The sequence below is a fragment of the Eschrichtius robustus genome, chromosome 5 (assembly GCF_028021215.1).
Source record: "Eschrichtius robustus isolate mEscRob2 chromosome 5, mEscRob2.pri, whole genome shotgun sequence".
In the NCBI taxonomy this organism is placed as follows: domain Eukaryota; kingdom Metazoa; phylum Chordata; class Mammalia; order Artiodactyla; family Eschrichtiidae; genus Eschrichtius; species Eschrichtius robustus.
Genome location: NC_090828.1, coordinates 126,407,380 through 126,416,411, shown reverse-complemented (window position 1 = coordinate 126,416,411; position 9,032 = coordinate 126,407,380).

The window sequence follows — 9,032 nt, the reverse complement described above, 5'->3', positions numbered from 1 at the left end:
TGAAAAAAGGCAGATTTTTTTGCATGAAATCTTGTCTAAGTCAATTCCATGAGCACCCGTATTTTTTTTTTTTTCCTAATTGCAACCGCACCTCAAAACTTCTCATGCTCTGCTGAAATCCTGGTTGAAAGGGAATTTGAGGATATCAGGGCATGTGGGAGCCCCACCTTGCTGAGCCACTGAGCACGATTAACCAAGGAAGCAGGGAAGAGAGACACTAGGTGGAACAAGGAAGTCCTATGAGCTACACCTCTGTGGATAGGCACTGGCAGAGGGGCGTGCCTTTCTTCGACCTGGCAGATGGTGAAAGGGAGACGCAGGGATTTGAGGAAGGAAGAGAGTTGGAGCATAGCTGGGGCAAGATTTAAACCCCAGTCAAGTCACATGCTGCGTTGCTTCACCCACGTCACAGTTGCTTTATGTTTTGTGACTCAGTTGCCAGATACAAAGCATTATGAAGGTGATCCAACCCATTCAGGCCAAACTGAAGAGGGTAGGGCTTTCCAGAAAGTCTTAAAAGCCTAAACAATAGATGCCCATCAAATAGACTAACAAAACAAATGCTGATAAAGAAAGTGGGCATTAAGAAGACAGAGGACAAGGAAACGGAGATTAAATACATTTGGAGATTGAAGAACTGGCTTTAGAAAAGACGTCTGCAGGACACCAGCAGGCATCTTAAGACCTCACCTTAGATTTATAGACTTGCAGAAATAGGCAGAGGTGACATGTCCAAATGACCATCATTATTACTATTGATTTTTCTTGTTACTCCCTTCCTTTTATTCCTGGTATGGCCTGAGAAATATGGGTGTATGGTTGTCACAACAGGACTGTGGGACATGATTGATGAGAAGACACCAACAGGCACAGTTAAAGATGCAAATAGTCTTTATAAACTAGCATAAGTAAACTGATGGAGATAACTGACAGAGAACAACACAGCATGCTCCCAGATGAGAGGACAAGAGCCCCAGGGTTGCAAGTCTCCTGTAAGGTGCAGGTTCTGAGCCACACGTGGTGTGAACATTTCACCAAGTACAAGGAGCTCACAACTACCACTCACATGGTGTTGGTGGAGTGAAGGGGGAGGGGATTCTTTATACTCTCCTGTTCAGTCCCCATATTCATCTTCCCATTTTCTTCATCTGGAGATTCTTGTTCAGTCTGCCTATTCGCCACACGCAAGGAATAGCTACAAACCCACCCCGGTGTGCATTTGACTGGGCGAATCCAAGACCTTCTTCAAATGCATAGCATCTCTTAAGAGGGCCAAGGATCCGGCTTGTTTCAGGTCCATTTCTGTAGAGGACATGATGTACTTGTTCATTCTAAATAGCTAAAGTTGGGGTTTCCAAACCTGGCTAGTCTGCAAACGGTGACTTCTGGGAAATGTTCTGTTTGAAGATGTCGTTAAAAGTTTCATCCAATTTCACTTTGATTGCTTTCAGGCCTTGGCTGATTTTTAATGTCCCCAGCTGATCTAAGCAAGCTGGCAAGTGGAAGCCTAATTATAGCATCTACTTTTGACCACTATAAAGGAGGCAGCAGCAGCCAGAGCTGCTAAGCTCAGCCAGAGCAGAGCTAATAAAAGAGCCCTAGACCATGGCCCCCAGGATGGTCAGGTTGTGAGGACCCTTATTTAACACCTAAAAGAAACTCTGCAGAGTGATGATGGCAAAAACATATATAATGAAAACAGTACACTGAATTCAGCAGAGCTTTAAATTAATTTACTGGGCTAAAAAGCATTCATGTGCATTATTGATAAATATTGCATATGTGAGACATGTCATTTATTTAATCTACAGTAATGCTTAGTGTATATATTCATAAAGTTTTAAAATCATACTACTTGATTAAGAGTCCAACGACCCAAGTTCTAGTTCTGGCACCGATGCTACTAGCAAAGAAGCAAGTTTAGCAGCTTCACAGCTCTGGAGTGACTCCCCTTTCTTCATCTACAAATAAAATAAGGCAGTTGGACTAGATTTACATTTGTCCAAGTTTTTTCCTGAAGTTTCCCACCAGCATCACCTGGTGAAACTTATTGAAAAGTGGACTTTTCTGGACTTATCCCAGACTTGCACTGGGAATCTCTAGGGAAGGAACCCAGAATACTTCACTTGTAGAAAGTTACCCCAGTGACACAGAAATACACTAACATTTAGAACCATTTGTTCCGGTAGTTTCTGAGGTCCTCTGTCTTTGACATCACATGGAGACAAGGACAAAACGACCATCTCTATCTACCTCGACTGGCTCTAAAAAAAAAGGTAAATTTTTTAAAAATTTATCTTATTTATTTTTGGCTGCATTGGGTCTTCATTGCTGTGCGTGGGCTTCTCTTGTTGCAGAGCACAGGCTCTAGGAATGCGGGCTTCTGTAGTTGTGGCTTGCAGGCTCAGTAGTTGTGGCGCATGGGCTTCATTGCTCCGTGGCATATGGGATCTTCCAGACCAGGGCTTGAACCCGTGTCCCCTGCATTGGCAGGAGGATTCTTAACCACTGAGCCACCAGGGGCGCCCCAAAAAGGTAAACTTTTTTTAAAATTTTTATTGGAGTATAGTTGCTTTACAATGTTGTGTTAGTTTCTGCTGTAAAGCAAAGTGAATCAGCCATACGTATACATATATCCCCTCTTTTTTGGATTTCCTTCCCATTTAGGTCACCACAAAGCACTGAATAGAGTTCCCTGTGCTACACAGTAGGTTCTCATTAGTTGTCTGTTTTATACATAGTAGTGTATATAAGGAGGGGGGTGGGATGAATTGGGAGATTGCGTAAAAGTTAAATTTTTAAAAGGTAAATTCAATTTGGTCTGAATGGGTTAAATCACCTTCATAGTGCTTTACATTGGGCAACTGAGTCATAAAACAGATAAGACGAGATGAGTGAAGGACCTCAACATTTTGAGTCAAGAAGACACAGATTTAAATCCTGCCTTAGTTATGTTCTAACCCCCTTCCTTCCTCAAATCCCTGAGCTTGCATTTCCCTGTCTGTCAAGAGTGTATGGTGAGAACAATGCCCACATGGAAGCAACCTAAGTGTCCATCAACAGATGAATGGATAAAGAAGACGTGGTACATATATACAATGGAATACTACTTAGCCATAAAAAAGAGTGAAATAATGCCATTTGCAGCAGCATGGACGGACCTAGAGATTATCATATTAAGTGAAGTCAGACTGAGACAGACACATATCTTAACACTTATATGTGGAATCTAAAAACTGATGTAAATGAACTTATTTACAAAACAGAAGTAGACTCACAGACAAAGAAAAGAAACTTATCATTATCAAAGGGGAAAGGGGGGAAGGGATAAATTAGGGTTTTGGAATTAACATATACACACTACTGTATACAAAATAGATAAACAGCAAAGACCTATTGTATAGCACAGGGAGCTATGTTCAATATTTTGTAATAGCCTATAATGGAAAAGAATCTGAAAAAGAATATGTGTGTGTGTGTGTGTGTGTGTGTGTGTGTGTGTATAACTGAATCACTTTGCTGTACACGTGAAATTAACACAACATTGTAAATGAACTATACCTCAATTTTAAAAAATAGTTTTAAAAAAGTGTATGATGATGGCAATGCCTATATCAAGAGTATGATTGCAAAAGTTTCTATAAAAAAGAGTTTAGGAGGGGCAACCTGGTAGGAAGTGCAGGGTCGGGAATGAGATAGGGGATTGGTCTTGAAAACTCATTAGCTTCTCAAGGTCTATTCGATGTGGCTTTGGTAGAAGTGGGAGTGGGGAGGAACTGATGCAGATCTACTAGCACTACTCATATGATTATTATGAGGATTAATAAGAAAATACAGATTTTACACAGCAGAGTATCTGACACAGAAAAAAAAAAATCAGTGAATAACTGTTCTCATTACTGAGTTGGGTTCAGTGAAATTACTGGAATTTTATTCTTTTTGACTGTCAAAAATGGCAATTCCATATGGCTGCAATGTGATATAATTTAATATTGAAATCCCAATATGACATAATCAGTCCATGTCTACCAAATTATTCAGATCCTTTTTAAGTAAGGAAAAGTGAGAGAGGTATTACTGACAATATAGTGATTTTTTTCTTTCATACTGATTTTTTTATTTTAATGAAAATTCAAAAGGCTTTACCTCAGGTCACACTATAGTCATTTTTCTGAATAATGGTAAAAGTGAGGAAGCAGGTGGAAGTTTTGATAGAAAACACCCAGGAGGAAATCAGATGAGGGATTTTGATGTCTTGTTCTATCATTATAACAGGCTGTCTGTCTAGTAGAGCACACCCTGTTTCAGTGACTTTAATTATGACCTGAAACTCTCCTCATCAGTTGTTAATGCGGCTCATAGACTCCATTTGGTGCTTAAAAAGTCACAGAATCTCTGCCTGTTGGTAACGGATTGCTCCACATTTCCTTCCCTCAGAGGTCGCCTTATAAACAAGATCTAGTCATATGGGGCGTAAAAATAATCAATGGGGGCTTCCCTGGTGGCACAGTGGTTAAGAATCTGCCTGCCAATGCAGGGGACACAGGTTCGAGCCCTGGTCCAGGAAGATCCCACATGCCATGGAGCAACTAAACCCGTGAGCCACAACTACTGAAGCCCGCGTGCCACAATTACTGAAGCCTGCGTGCCTAGAGCCTGTGCTCTGCAACGAGAAGCCACTGCAATGAGAAGCCCGCTCACCACGAGGAAGAGTAGCCCCCGCTCGCCGCAACTAGAGAAAGCCTGCAGACAGCAACGAAGACCCAACGCAGCCGAAAATAAATAAATAAATAAATAAATTCATTTTTAAAAATAAATAAATAAATAATGGACCTGACTGAGCTATTAATACTGTTACTAACCAGATGAGATATCAATCTAATTTAATTTGCTAATTTCACATTCATGTTTTATCTAACAGCTAAAGTGATGAATGAATCATTTTGACTTTCATATGTTTATACTTTGTTTTTAAATTTCATGGGTGTGTATGCCTTGATTTCTTTTTTTATTTTCCTGTAAGTTCTCACAGAATACTTTGAGAACTTTCTAAATGGAAGAATATATAGGTAAGATTTCCCGAGCTATAACCACTCACCTCAAATGTCTCACCCAGCAAACATAACATCTGCCACTTCCTGAGTCCAAATACTCAGGATATTACATAAGAATATGAGAACCAAGGCAGAGAAATACAAGCCTAAATATTTCATCAGAATCCCAGAATCACAAAGAATCCAGGTTTGGCTAAATGCAACCATGATCATCACTCTTGGTCAATAATAAACCATTAACTCAAGCATTGTAGCTCTCGGGTGACAGGAAAGCAGAGGAAAAGAGTATTATTTTAAAATTAGATTCGGTAAGAATTTTCTTGTGTATTTCATGTTCATTTTGTTGCTGTTTTTTGTTTAGCTGAAAGAGGATGAAGGAAGAGAGAATTTTTCTATCTGAACTTTTCTCCACCTCCATTACTGACTTGATCTCTGGGTCACCCTGGGGAACCCCTATGACACTATTTCTTTGTCTATCAGTGTGTGATGTAAGTGAAAAAAGAATGTTGAGAACTAAGAACAATGGATGTGGGACAGTGATTGTAGCTCTTAAATTTCCTTTGATTTGATTCAGCTTGACATAAGAAACAAACAAATAGGGGCTTTCCTGGTGGCACAGTGGTTAAGAATCTGCCTGCCAATGCAGGGGACACGGGTTCGATCCCTGGTCTGGGAAGATCGCACATGCCGCGGAGCAGCTAAGCCCGTGCGCCACAACTACTGAGCCTGCACTCTAGAGCCCGCGAGCCACAACTACTGAAGCCCGCATGCCTAGAGCCCTTGCTCCGCAACAAGACAAGCCACCGCAATGAGAAGCCCATGCACCGCAACAAAAGAGTAGCCCCCGCTCAGCGCAACTGGAGAAAGCCCGCGCAGCAACGAAGACCCAACGCAGCCAAAAATAAATAAATAAATAAATGTATTTAAAAAAAGAAACAAACAAATAAATAACCAAACCAAACAAAAACCCATGTCATTTCCAGTTCTGGTTCAGCTTCTGACATGAGACTGAGAGAGAAAAAACCCTGAAAAGGGTGGGAGAAGCATACTCTAGCCAAGCTAACACTGACCACAAACCATAAAGACAATGAAGTGAAAATCTTGGCACCTTTGGAGATTGAAAGGGGAATGCATTGAGGATGGTCTTATAGAGAACATGGGGCTTGGGTTCATCACAACCACTAATCTAATTTATATCTCTATACATCTGCCAGTTCTGGATCTTTCATATAAATAAAGTCATACAATATACTGTCTTTTTTGACTGGCTTCTTTCACAGTAGGATTCAGGATGCTAGAGCAGCAGTAGGTAAACTACAACCAGAGGGCCAAATCTGGCCACACACGTTTGAGATTTGGGGTTTTTTTTTTTAGCTCAACTGAGATATAATTGACAAAACTGTAAAATATTTGAAGTGTGCAACATCATGATTTGATATACATATGCATTGTGAAAAGATGTCCACCATGAGTTAATTAACATGCCCATCACCGAACATATTTATACTCTTTTAAAAAAACACTTCAGTTCTACTCTCTTATCAAATTTCAGTTATACAATACAATATTATTGACTATAGTCACCATGCTATATATTAGATTCTCAGACTTTATTCATCTTATAACTGAAAGCTTATACCCATTTACCAGTCTCTTCCTATTTCTCCCCCCTCTCAGCCCCTGGAAACCACCATCTTCTCTCTGCTTCTCTGAGTTTGACTTTTTTTTGTTTTTTGGGGTTTTTTTTAGATTCCACATATAGGTGATACCATGCAGAATTTGTCTTTCTCTTTCCAGTAGTTCATTGGTAGTATACAGAGATGCAACTGATTTTTATATAATGATTCTATAACCTGCAGTTTTACTGAAATTGTTTATTACTTCTAATACTTTTTTATTGCAGTCTTTAGGGCTTCTAAATATATATAATATCATGTCATCTCTAAAGAGAGATAATTTTACTTCTTCCTTTCTGATTTAGATGCATTTTATTTCCTTTCCTTGTCTAATTGCTCTGGCTAGGACTTCCAGTACTATGTTGAATAAAAGTGGTGAGAATGAGCATCTTTGTCTTGTTTCTGATCTTAGAGGAAAAGATTTCTCCTTCTCACTATTGAGTATGATATTAGCTATACGTTTGTCAGATACGGCCTTTATTATGTTGAGGCACATTCCTTTTATACTTAGTTTGTTTAGAGGTTTTATCATTAAAAGATGTTGACTTTTGTCAAATGCTTTTTCTGCATCTATTGAGATGATCACATGATTTTTACCCTTCATTTTGTTAATGTGGTATATCTCATATTGATCTGTGGATGCTGAACAATCCTTAAGTCACAGCCCTGGAATACATCCCATTTGATCATAGTGTACTGTAACAGTCCTTTAATGTACTTTTAAACTTGTTTTGCTAATATTGTGTTGAGGACTTTCGCATCTATGTTTAGCATCTATGTCTGCTAATATTTTGTTGAGGACTTTTGCATCCGGGATACTGGCCTGTAGTATTCTTTTCTTGTGGTGTCCTTGCCTGATTTTGGTATCAGGGTAATGCTGGTCTCATAAAATGAATTTGGAAGTATTCCCTCCTCTTCTGTTTTTTTTGGAAGACTTTGAGAAGAATTAGTATTAATTCTTTAAATGTTTGGTAGAATTCAGCATTAAATCCGTCTTGTTCTGAAATTTTCTTTGTTGGGTGGTTTTTGATTATTGATTCAATATCCCTAAAAGTAATTGGTTTGTTCAGGTTTTCTATTTCTTCATGACTTGGTCTTGGTAGATTGTATGTTACTAGGAATTTATCCATTTATTCTAGGCTATCTAATTTGTTGGTTTATAATTGTTCCTGGTAGTTTCTTATGATTCTTAATATTTCAGTGTTATCAGTTCTAATGTCTCCTCATTCATTTCTGATTTTATTTGAGTCCTTTCTCTTTTTTTCTTGGTCTAGCTAAAGGTTTGTCACTTTCGCTTACCTTTTAAAAAAAAAAAAACAGCTCTTAGTTTTATTGTCTTTTTAGTTTCTACTTCATTTTTTTCTGATCTGATCCTTAGTTATTTTTTTCTCCCGCTAAATTTGGGTTTACTTTGTTCCTTTTCTAGTTTCTTGAGGTGTAAAATTAGGTTGTGCAATTCAGACTTGTTTTTCTTGGAAACTATGTATTCAGGCTCCTTTCAGGGAAAGAGTGGGAAATAGGCATTTTTGCCTCCTCTCTTTGCACTGAGCCCTGGGGGATAGCCACAAGGGCTGCTCAGGTCCCCATTAAGAACTACTTCTTTATATGCTATAGTCTTGTGGGTCTTGTGGATGCAGGCTCCATTGGCTTTCAGAGCAAGGGGCCCATCCCTCAGGTGTCAGCCTTAAAGGTTATCAGCACTATATGTGTGGCCCAAACACTTCACTCTTCAGGCAGAAGCTGGGATTTAGCAGTTCCCTCTTGACTGTATGGTGTTGTGCTGGGGTGGGATTGTTCTCAGCCTTTCTTACCTGTCTTGATGTGGGTATTTTCTTACTCTCCAGATGTATAGGAGACATTCATCTCATTTCTGGATTTCCTTCAGAAGGAATTGCTTCATGGGTAGCTGTACATTCAGTGCATCCATGAAAGAAGGGAAGTTCAGGAGCCTCCTGTATCACCTTCTTGGTCCTTCCCTCCACACCCATTTGTTTGCATGTTATCTATGGCTGCCTTCATTCAACAACAGCAGAATTGAATTGAATTAAGTAGTTGCAACAGAGAACATATGGCTCACAAAACTGAAAATATTTACTATCTGACCCTTTACAGAAAAAGTTTGCTGATCTCTGGACTGTAGTAATTCAAAAGGAAGGGAAGAATATCACAACAAAAGCAGGAAATTATGAATAAGCATAATACATTAGCAGGCAGAAAGGACATCAATCTGCTCTAAGCAGGATACCCTGAAAGTAATGAGTGGGGGAAGGAAAGTGTCCGGTTGGAAAGTCCACATTATAAG